The 12,163-nt window shown below is 47.5% G+C and overlaps 1 protein-coding gene across 5 annotated transcripts in view; it reads left to right on the top strand.

Annotated features, from left to right (window-relative positions):
- MECP2 (methyl-CpG binding protein 2) overlaps positions 1-12,163 on the top strand; it is a 70,321-nt gene that overhangs the window by 44,040 nt on the left and 14,118 nt on the right. The window lies entirely within an intron of this gene.

The raw sequence follows: 12,163 nt of genomic DNA, 5'->3' as shown, positions 1-12,163 counted from the left end.
TCACTGTAACCTCCACCTCCCAGGTTCAAGTGATTCTCGTGCCTCAACCTCCTGAGTGGCTGGGATTTACAGGCATTTGCCCCACATCCGGCTAATTTTTTGTATTTTTAGTAGAGATGGGGTTTTGGCATGTTGACCAGGCTGGTCTCAAACTCCTGACCTCAGGTGATCCACCACCCTCGGCCTCCCAAAGTGCTGGGATTACAGGCATGAGCCACTACGCCCGGCCCTAACTTCTTAAATTATAAATGTGGTTCATTGATTTTTCTACCCTTTTTTCAAATGTAAGCATTTAAGGCTAACCCTTTGGAACTACTTCAACTGTATCTAGCAAGTTCTGATAATATTGTCACTTGAAGTTAGCCCAAGGATTTTTAAAATTTTCTTTGTTTCTTCCTTCCACTCACAAATTACTTTAAAATGTTTTTTTCAATTTCCAAGCACATGGCTTTGGGTTTTGTTTTTTTTTTTTTTTCCCCATTTGCTCTAGAAGAAAAAAATTGACCACACGAGGTGGCTCACGCCTGTAATCCCAGCACTTTGGGAGGCCGAAGCAGGCGGATCACCTGAGGTCAGGAGTTCGAGACCAGCCTGGCCAACATGGTGAAACCTTGTCTCTACTAAAAATACAAAATGAGCCGGGCATGGTGGCACACACCTGTAGTTCCAGCTACTCGGGAGGCTGAGGCAGGAGAATCACTTGAACCGGGAGGCAGTGGTCACAGTGAGCTGAGATCGCACCAATGTACTCCAGCCTGGGCAACAAGAGCGAGACTCCGTCTCAAAAAAAAAAAGAAAAAACCAACTTCTAACTAAATGGCACTATGGTTAAAGAACTTGGTCTGTGTGACACCAGTTCTTGCAATTGGACAGAATATGTCACCGTCAAGCATGGGTGCAGGATTCTACATATATTCATTACCTCTGTTTTATCCTTTTATTGTGAAAGTATTTTCTCTTCTTACTGTCATTTTGTTTACTTGATTTGTCAACTGATGGGATATGTGTTAAAATCTACTGTAGTGATAGACACATCAGTTTCTCCACAGAGTTTGGTAATTTTCATTTTATTATTTATTTTTAGGCCACGTTTTCAATTTTAGATACAGTTTCACATTCCTGGTGTATTGAACCCTTTGGTATTATGAAGTGACCATACTAATAATTTATTTTTTAATTATTATTTATTTATTTTATTTATTTTACCTTTTTTTTTTTTTCTTTTTTTGAGACAGGGTCTCCCTCTGTCACCCAGTCTGGAGTGCAGTGGTGCAATCGCAGCTCACTGCAACCTCTGCCTCCTGGGCTCAAGTGGTCCTCTCACCTCAGCCTCCTGAGTAGCTGAGAGTACAAGCTTACACCAGCACGCCTGGCCAGGTTTTTGTATTTTTAGTAGAGACAGGGTTTTGCCGTGTTGCCCAGGCTGTCTCAAACTCCTGGGCTCAAGCAGTTCACCAGCCTTGGCCTCCAAAAGTGTTGGGATAACAGGTGTGAGCCACCACACCCGCCCATCCCAGTTTTTTATTTTCTTCCTTTCTGTGTCTTTGGTATGTAGAGCTTTTGAAAATGTCAGATAGCTAGAATTTTTTTTTTTTTTTTTTTTGAGACGGAGTTTTGCTCTTGTCTCCCAGGCTGCAGTGCAATGGCGTGATCTCAGCTCACTGCAACCTCCACCTCCTGGATTCAAAACAATTCTCCTGCCGCAGCCTCCTGGGTAGCTGGGACTACAGCCATGCGCCACCATGCCCGGCTAATTTTGTATTTTTAGTAGAGATGTGGTTTCACCATGTTGGCCAGGCTGGTCTCAAACTCCTCACCTCAGGTGATCCACCCACCTCAGCCTCCCAAAATTTTGGAATTACAGACGTGAGCCACCATGCCTGGCTAATAGCTAGATTTTTTTTTTTTTTTTTTTTTTTGAGAGGGAGTCTCGCTCTGTGGCCCGGGCTGGAGTGCAGTGGCCGGATCTCAGCTCACTGCAAGCTCCGCCTCCCGGGTTTACGCCATTCTCCTGCCTCACCCTCCCAAGTAGCTGGGACTGCAGGCGCCCGCCACCCCGGCTGGCTAGTTTTTTGTATTTTTTAGTAGAGACGGGGTTTCACCGTGTTAGCCAGGATGGTCTCGATCTCCTGACCTCGTGATCCGCCCGTCTCGGCCTCCCAAAGTGCTGGGATTACAGGCTTGAGCCACCGCGCCCAGCCTAATAGCTAGATTTTTTTAAAAAATCCATTCTGTCTGTTTTGTCCTTTAACATCTATTTGATTTCTGATGCATTTAGATTTGTTTATAGCATATTATTTTGTGCATTCTATTTTTCCATATTTTCTGTTCTTTTAAATTTTTCTTCTCCTTTCTTGCCTTCTCTTAGACTTTTTAAAAAACTGTGGTAAAATACACATCACCTAAAATTTACCATTTTTAAATATACAGTTCAGTGGCATTAAATACAAATTGGAGGCCAGGCATGGTGGTTCATGCCTATAATCCCAGCACTTTGGGAGGCTGAGGTGGGAGGATTGCTTGAACCTGGAGGTTGAGGTTGCAGTGAGGTGTGATCACGCCACTGCAGTACAGTCCAGGCAACAGAGTGAGACCCTATCTAAAAAAAAAAACAGATCGGCATCACACGGTGTGTGTGCTGCTGTGCCGTGCTTTATCATTTAACATTAAAACATAAACATCAGTACTATTATGGATTGAATGTTTGTGTCCCCCATAATTCCAGTGTTGAAGCTCAAACCTCCAATGTGATGTTATTTGGAGATGGGGTCTTTGAGAGGTGATTAGGTTTAGATGAAATCAGGAGGGTGGGTGGGTCTCCTTATGACAAGAGACAGCAGAGAGCTTGCTTTCTCCACTATGTGAGTACGCAGTGAGAAGGTAGCCATCTCCAAGCCAGGAAGAGAGCCCTCACCAGGGGGTGAATGTGTTGACACCTTGATCTTGGACTTCTAGCCTCCAGAACTGTGAGAAATTTCAGTTGAGTAGCCCCCCCCCCCAGGTCTATACTATTTTGTTATAGCCTGAGCAGACTAATACACCCATGTTATGAAAAGCTATAAACATCCCTTTAAAGGTCACCTAACATTCCATCGTATTACCTCATGCATCTTCTCTGCTGAGCTTCCAAAAGAGTGGCTTGGGTTGGGCATGGTGGCTCATGCCTGTAATCCCAGCACTTTGGGAGGTCAAGGCGGGCAGATCCCCTGAGGTCGGGAGTTCGAGACCAGCCTGACCAACATAGAGAAACCCCATCTCTACAAAAATGCAAAATTAGCTGTGCATGGTGGCGCCTGCCTGTAATCCCAGCTCCTCGGGAGGCTGAGCCAGAAGAATCACTTGAACCTAGGAGACAGAGGTTGCAGTGAGCCAAGATCGTGTCATTGCACTCCAGCCTGGGCAACAAGAGCGAAACTCCATCTCAAAAAAAAGAGTGGCTGGCCGGGTGCAGTGGCTCATGCCTGTAATCCCCACATTTTGGAAGGCCTTGGCGAGTGGATCATGAGGTCAGGAGTTCAAGACCAGCCTGGCCAAGATGGTAAAACCCTGTCTCTACTAAAAATAGAAAAATTAGCCGGGTGCAATGGCAGGTGCCTGTAATCCCAGCTACTCGGGAGACTGAGGCAGGAGAATCGCTTGAACCTGGGGGGGCAGAGGTTGCAGTGAGCCGAGATGGTGCCACCGCACTCCAGCCTGGGTGACACAGCGAGACCCCGTCTCAAAAAAAAAAAAAAAAAAAAAAAGGCATATGTTCCCGATCTCCACCTCTCATTCATCAGCCCCTGTGATCAAACCTCTGGGATTAGATCTCCATTGGGTCCCTCCCCTCACCCTAACCTCATATGCAGTGGTTCCTGAGAAGCTGCTGTCTGTTTGATCACAGGATCCAGCAGCATCTGAGGGCTCATTCACTGAATCTGTACTACCCAACAAGGCAGGCTTGTCCTTACCCACACTCTTCAGGTGAAAACTTAATCAGATGCAAGCGTTTATCTTCGTGGCCTCTTGCGGAGTGTGGTTTCCTTCTTGCAGCTCTTTACTGGCTAAAACTCTTCTGGGAGTTAAACCAGGTGTGGTCCTTGACCCTCATCATTTTGTCCCGTCTCCTATGCTGGGCTCTGTATCCTTGTCTCCAAGCAGTCTCGTGTGACAGGAAAGTTACCTATTATGGCATGTTCCCCTCTTGTCACCTCTGGTGTGACACTTGTTCAGTGAATGAGATTTGTGAATGTGTCACATCTGTGGGAGGAAGGCAGTTCGCAGCAAGAGTTGTAGTTCCCTTGCTTTGCCCTGAGGGCCAGGACTTTACACTGGATTTTTTTTGTTGCATTCCTGCACTCATAAAGTACACGTAAACTTAGAGGTGGTGTGTTAAATGCTAGAACTTGAAACTGAGTTCAGCTAGGCTTAAGTGCCCCACAATTTTTGTCCCACCAAACAATTTCATGAATATCTACAGATTGTTCTCTCAATATGCCTCAATATTATACCCGATTTGGGGAGCGCAGACCAGTCAAGGTTGATGTGCATCTGCTGAACACGATCTTAAGTTGTTGAAGTAGGTGGTATTAATGAATGGACGTCTGTTTTAGCTCCAAGAGCCCCTGGTCTTCCAGAAGAGACTCCCGATGATCTTCCAGAAGCAGCTGGGCCTCTTTTGGTCCTCCCCCACCCAGGTGCAGTCCCGTTCTCCCTGCCTGGGTGAGTTTGATTCCTCTGCCGTTGAGTAGGCTAGGCTGCTACCTCTTGAGCCTCTTCCACCAGGCCGTCCGTTAGGTGGCGACAGAGAGCACTAAAAGGAACTACTATGGAAATAAAACTTGTTTTGCTTCTTGGGGGGAAAAAAAAGAAAAAGGCTTGTGGGGCGTGTGTGCCTTTTAGTCAGATTTTACTGTGCAAACATTTGAGAAATGTCTGCCCTCTTTCTCCCTTCCATTCTTCTCAACCCACTGCCCGCCCTACCACCCCCATCTCCTTCAAGATAAGGTAGATAGATCAGAAGACCAAATAGACAAATGCCATGTCTGCTGTTTTCTGTCACAGTTGATAGCCATACCAGTCACCCAAGCTGGAAACCCAACAGGCCCCTGCCCTTCACTGCCCACGTCCAGGGGAGCCACCAAGCCCCACAAATTGTTCCTTTAACTGTTTGTCCCTCTTCTGTCTTCTTTCATCTCTTCTACTGCTGTCCTGGTTCAATCCCTCATCTTGCCCTAGGACTCCTGTGATCACTTAGGATCTTTCCTCTACCTCTCTTTCTTCCACACAATCCCTATCGTCCATCTCATTCTCCTGCTTTAAACCCAAGAGTGGCACCCTGTGTTCAAGTGACATCAGGGCCCCTCATGTGACTCCTGCCTCTCTTTGTGGTCCCTTCTGTTGCTGCCGCTTTTCTCATGGACATAGCCCTCAGAAGTCCAGGACTGCTTGTAGTTCCTCCCAGGTACTATGTTTCTTGCACTCCTGGCCTTTGTCATTGGCTCCCCTGTGCAAGTCCCCTTCTCTTCTCCTTTCCCTCCCCTGTGGCCTTGCCTTGTCCTGCTTATCCTTGAAGACCCAATGAGGTATCTCTTCCCCAAAGAGCCCTTCCTAACCACCACCACCCCCTCCCTGCCACGTCACACACACACCTGGGTTAGGCCCTGCTTCTCCACGCCTGTGCCTCCTGCCAAGTCCTCAGCAGTTTCTGATCCCATGTACCTCCAGGCATGGCATAGGGGGGCTGCGACACTCAGCCTTTTGGCCCACAGACCCCTGTTGTGGGCTTGCTCACTGCCCCAGTCAGTCCTCTGCTATTGAGGATTCCATGCCAGTTCCTGACTCCAGCACACATATGCATGTAGACAGCCCTCCTAGTGCCTGGTTCCCTCCGTCTCTTCTGCCACTCATTCCCATGGTTGTAGCCTGCAGTTGGTCATCACTGGAAACCCCTCCACCCACAGAGTTCTAACTTAGACAGCTCTGCCTATAATGAGGACTTACTGTTTTTGTAGCTTTCAGTGTCAACTACTCTTTGACGCCCCTGGGACTCCGTTGGTCTTCCCTCCTCTTGTGAACTGTGCCTGTCACCAGACGAACTTGTTTTAGAATTTACCGTCGTAACTGAGCTCCCTTCAGCTCATACCTTCTCGGCTCCTGCTCAGTCTCTCTTTCTCCTTTTAGCCAAACTCTCTAAGAGTTCTCTCCACTCATGGGCCCTCTTCCTTGCCTGCTGCTCCTTGCTCAGCTTGCTCCATGAACGCTTGCTTTCCCACATTCCGTGAAATAATCTTATCAGTCATTGGTGGCTGTCACTCCTTCTCAGCCCTTTCCTTATGTCTCTTCTGGTACCTCATACTCTCTAGGGGGCCATCTCCCCTCCCATCTTGAACCCCCTCTGGGTCTGGGAGAATTCTCACCTCACGAGTTTGATAGGAGGTCAGGCGACCTCTGATTGTAGTCACTGCAAATGTCAGATGCTTATTTGCCTAGCTTCCCTTCCGGTCAGGGCAGCAGTTGGCAAACGGTATTTCAAGGGCCAAGTCCAGCCCACTGCCTATTTTCGTAAATGAAGCTTTACCAGGACCCAGTTCCACCTCGTCCTTTGTGCATTGTCCAAGACTGCTCTCCTGTACAACAGCAGGCGGTAGGCTGGTTGTGACAGATACTGTCTGGCCCACAAGGTGGAAAATGCTATCTGGCCCTTTACAGAAAGAAAGTACCGGCCGGGCGCGGTGGCTCAAGCCTGTAATCCCAGCACTTTGGGAGGCCAAGACGGGCGGATCACGAGGTCAGGAGATCGAGACCATCCTGGCTAACACGGTGAAACCCCGTCTCTACTAAAAAATACAAAAAACTAGCTGGGCGAGGTGGCGGGCGCCTGTAGTCCCAGCTACTCGGGAGGCTGAGGCAGGAGAATGGCGTAAACCCGGGAGGCGGAGCTTGCAGTGAGCTGAGATCCAGCCACTGCACTCCAGCCTGGGCGACACAGCAAGACTCCGTCTCAAAAAAAAAAAAAATAAATAAAATAAAATAAAGAAAGTACCTGAGTTCTACATGAGGGTGTAGGTATGTACCTTGGCCTCTGCCAGTCAGACTCACATGCTAGGAGGAGCAGGGCCAGGCAGGAGAGCCTTGTCTCTTGGCATTGGGGCTGCAGGAAAGACGAGCTCCTAGGCCATAGTGCCAGTGGCCAGTGCTGCTGCCTTGCAGGGTCGCAAAGGCAGTACTGGCTGCTTGGACTGGCTTGGCAGAAGGATTTGGAGTATTGTTCCTGGCCAAATGGACTCAAACCTGTTCCTCCAACACTCTAGGGATTCTCTCATCACCCAGTAACCTTTTCCCCCTAGTTTTAAAAATTGCAGTAAAATACACAAAAGATAAAAAGTACTGCCTTAACCATTTTAAGTGTACGATTCTGTGGTATTGAGCACATTTATATTGTGCAACCATCACCACATGCATCTTCAATAGCTTTTCATCAGTCCTTGTCTGCATAAATCAGCTAGAGTTGGTTTCTGTTGAGTGCCACCAATAATCTTGACAGATATGTCTGATCTTCCTTCTCTGCACTGTCCTCTTTCTCTGTTTCCTCTGCTGATTCTTTCTCCTCATCACAACTCCAAATAGCAAGGGGAGGGTTGTTTACATTTATATTCAGCATGCCCTCACCCACTTGCCTGGCTCTTCAGACCTCTCCCCTGAACTACAGACTCATACATCCAGCTGCCCTTTAGGCCTCTAGAAAACTAAATACCTCGGTATCAAAAACATGAGATACGGAAGTCAGAGTCCTGGATCTGTCGCCCTTTTCCTGTCCTAGTGCACATGCCCTTCAGGGATGGCACCTAGACCAGCCCCCTGCATCCCTGCCTAGACTCTATGGTAGTCTCACGTGGCAGACCCGGAGGTCACTCTTCTCTCTGGATCCCCTGCGGACACTCCAGTTAGCAGGCACTGTCCGCTGTTCCTTCAGCTGGCCTCAGCTGCAAGAGCCTCCTTACCTAAGGTCTCTCTCTTTGACTTCTTCCCACCTCCCTTTATGGATGTCAGTTCCTGATAAACATCTTACACCCCAAACCGTGACCCAACATCTGCTTCTGCAGAGCCCCTCTGTGGCATCTTGCGCCCTCCTGCCCCGCTCCTTCTACTCTACATCTTCCCATAGTTAGAATGGATCTTTTCCTTTTTTTTTTTTTTTTTTTTTTTTTTGAGATAAGGTCTCCCTTTGTCACCCAGGCTGGAATGCAGTGGCACAATCACGGCTCACTGCAGCCTCAACCTCCTGGGCTCAAGCAGGCCTCCCACCTCAGCCTCTCAAGTAACTGAGACTACGGGTATGCACCACCACACCTGGCTAAGTTTTATATTTTTTGTAGAGACTGGGGTCTCCCTGTGTTGCCCTGGCTGGTCTCGAACTCCTGGGCTCAAGCAATCCTCCTGCCTTGGCCTCCCAAAATACAGGATTACAGGCACACACCTCTGTGCCCAGCCTCAGATGGGCTCTTTGAAGAATGTTCATTAGATCAGGTTACTCCCTTGAGAAACACCCTCTCAGAATAAAACCCAAAGTCCATTACTTGAAAGCAGAGCCAGCTTCATGGGCCTGTGTAACTGCCCAGAGTTTGCTGAAACCCAGGCTTGGTTTATTACTCTACTGTCACCATCTCAGAATGCTTAATTTTTGAACTAGAGGCCCTGCATTTTCATTTTGCACCAGGCTCCACAAATTGTGTAACCGGGCCTGCCTCAGCAGCCACATGGAACGTGATCTCTCCCTGCCTATTTGAGCTCATTCTCTACCATTCTTTCCCTTGCTCACCTGGCTCCCACTGCTCTTGCTCTTCCTGGAACTTGCCAAAATGTTGCTAGAGTCAGAGCCTTGGCTCTTACTGCTCCTTATTGGCTGGACCCCTCTTTACTTGACCTGTTCCCTCACCACACTCTTCCTTCAGATCTGTGTTCAGATTTCATCTTCTCAGAGAGGCTTTGGCCCCTGTCCATCTCTCTGAATTTACCTCTGACCTCTCCCCCACCACCACTGCGCTAAGCTGCCTCAGAACTTTGTAGACATTATGTCTGGTCTTCTGATGTTTCCCCCTTGGAAGAATCCCAAGGTGCCTGAAGAATGCTTTCTTTATCCTTGAAGTTGAGTAGGTTGACTAGAGTCTGTCTTGCTATTGAGCATTCTTTATCAAATTGTCCTGGGAACATGGTGTATTCTTTCAAGCTGCAGATGTAGTCGTTGCTGTTTCAGGTCAGCTCTCTTATGGATCTTTGACAGCATCTTCTGTTCCATTTGTTGAGTTCTGTACTTCAGGGACACAAATTCCTTATGTGGGATTGTCTTTGTCTCTCTTCCAATGCTATTAGCTTTGCCCTAATTGCTTTAACTTTGTCTTTTTCATCTGCATTTACTTTGTCTAATTTGATTTTCAGCTATGTATATTCTGTTTCTGGCTGTTTTTCAATGTATTTATTAGTTTCATAATGATGTGTTTTGGTCTGCAGTTTCTCTAGGTTGGAAATTTGTCTTTTCATCTTATTCTGTTTTATCATCCCATCTTTGAACTCTTTTATTAGGAACATGTTCTTATGAAGTTGTAGGGAATTTTTTTCCCTTCCTTGTGTGTTCTCTTCTTAGTGGGAGACTTTGCCTTTCTCGTGCCATCTCCTTCCCTGGACCTCTTTTTTTTCTTTTGGCCATAATATCTTTGCATAGTTACATGTCGCTTCTTTTCATCTTGGCTCAGGCTTGGATGGCTCTGCATAGTCGTTCTGTTTGCTTTGAGACAGTGGAGGAATTCTTGGCTCTCTCTTCCCGGTTTCTTGGCATCCTCCCTCGCTGTTTTCCCCTCTGAGCTATCGTGTGCAGGCTTGTTATCTTGTATTCAGAGAGAATTTGCCTGCTGGAGGGAGCTGCAGCCATGTAGTCTTCAGCCCTATCTGGATTCTTCTCTTTGTTCTAAGAACTGTGTTGGATGTCTTATACTAAGGCTCACTCTAACTGCATGAGGGATGTGTGTACCATTTCCATGGGGATAGGGGCACCTCAGTCTCTGGGTGGTTCCATAATCTGTGTATACCTAAGAGCAGTTGCTTCCCACAGAGCTGGGCTGGCTCACTGGGCACTTCGCCATTTCTCCTGCACCTCCCAGATGGAGTTTCTGGGTCTAAAACGAAAAAGTGAAGGACTCCCACTTGGTTGCTTCTCTCCAGCTTACTGGCTGCAAATTCCCAGGGTGTTGCCTGCTCCCTAGGGTGGTTTCTGGGGACGGGGCAGGAGCCTGGCTTTGCTGCTGCATTGTCCCCTGGAGTCTTTTCTCAGACTGCTTTGAATTACACCCCTTTCCTTTGTTTGCTGAAGTCTTCCCTTCACACTCCCCTTCCCCGCCTTTCTTTTGTGTCTTATCTTACTAGGATTGGAAGAAGGCAGTTGTGCAGGAGGTCTGCATCTAATTCCCTAATCCATGTGAGAGTGCTCCTGTTGTGTGCTTTGTGACACGATGGTGAGAAATACTCCCTAGAGCAGTGGCTACCAGAAGGAAGCCATCCTCCCCACCCCTCACACACACAGACTACTTCTGACTGTCCTCAGATACATACTCTAGGTAAATGTCAGATTCCAAAGAAAATCCAGTTGGGATCTTTTTTCTTTTTTTTCTTTTTCTTTTTTTTGAGATACAGTCTCACTGTGTTGCCCATGCTGGAGTGCAGTGGCACAATCTCGGCTCACTGCAATCGCAGCTTCCTGGGTTCCAGCGATTCTCCTGCCTCAGCCTCCCAAGTAGCTGGGACTACAGGCGCCCACCACCACACTTGGCTAAATTTTTTTTGTAGTTTTAGTAGAGACGGGTTTTCACTATGTTGGTCAGGCTGGTCTCAAACTCCTGACCTCATGATCTGCCCGCCTCAGCCTCCCAAAGTGCTGGGATTACAGGTGTGACCCACCACGCCCAGCCTCCAGTTGGGATCTTGACTGGAATGACTGGTGTTCAGTCATTGTGGTTTCCACCTAATTTGTATTTGTACACAGGACAGTTACTAATTTGTTGATACTTGTTTGATCCCCAGTCCCTAGAGTTGTTTATGAGATGGAGCTTCAGTCCCTGCTGCTTCCCCTTTGGCAGCTGGAATCAGGGTGGCGACCCAGGGTGCTGCTGGCAGATTCTTGAGACAAGTAGAATCTCCTCTATATCAGTGTCTCTCTCTATCCCAGCAGTGCCCAGGAAAACCTGGCCAGCCTGTCACTGATCTCTCCACCTAGGGCACTGGTGGTTCAGGTCCTTCTATTTGCCACCGGCAAACCACACTTCTGCCAGTCTGGCTCTTAGGCCCAGTTTCTCTGATCTTGCAGATTTACTCCGGCTCTGCTACAGAATCCTCATACCTCCAGCAGGTCCTCCTTTGCCCATGTGTTTAACTGTGGTGGAATCATGTGAGCGCTGCTTCTCTCACATGGATCCCAGCCGCACCACATTCTACAGCAGTTCCTCTGAAGGCATTGATAGAGATGCTTCCTCCTGTTTTGCATTTCGTTGGTCGTTTCAGTAGAATCAAGGTGAAATAAACACGGGGGCTCAGATGTCAGCATTACGAACCAAGTACATCAGGCAGGCTGATGTGGACTGACGTACACTAGTGAGACGCAAGATGACGAAAACAAGGGCACTCACTCCAAGTTACTGATGAGATGTTTGGATCAAATGAGCCAGTCCTTAAGCAGAGTTCTCTAGTAAAAGAGATCTCCTTTCTGCCCTTTTTTGTTCCCCAAAATGTGTTGCCTTCATGATGAAAATTTATTTTGGCAGATTTTCTCTTCTTCAATAAAAGCAGCCAACACTTTGTTAAAAGTCTGTGAAACTTGTTTACATGAAGTATGCAAAGGTAAGAAAAAAACATTATTAACAAGAAATGGGGAAAACCAGCAGCTGTGGGAACGTGTCACTGAGGACAGAAAAGTCATGCACAGTGTCAGTGTCTATGGAAACAGGCCACTTGGACCTTAAGAACTAGGTACTTGGAATTGGAGGTGAGTTTGGCCTGGTGAATCTCTAACCACTGTGTGTAGGATCAGCGTGAGAACCCTGCTAGAATATAGAGGCAAAGATGTGAGGGGAAATCACTGGAGAAGTTACCAGGGAATGGTGAAATCTGAAAAAATGCATGCTTCTAAGTTGGGCGT

The sequence above is a fragment of the Rhinopithecus roxellana genome, chromosome 7 (assembly GCF_007565055.1).
Source record: "Rhinopithecus roxellana isolate Shanxi Qingling chromosome 7, ASM756505v1, whole genome shotgun sequence".
NCBI lineage: Eukaryota > Metazoa > Chordata > Mammalia > Primates > Cercopithecidae > Rhinopithecus > Rhinopithecus roxellana.
This window is presented reverse-complemented; position numbering and strand designations above follow the sequence as displayed.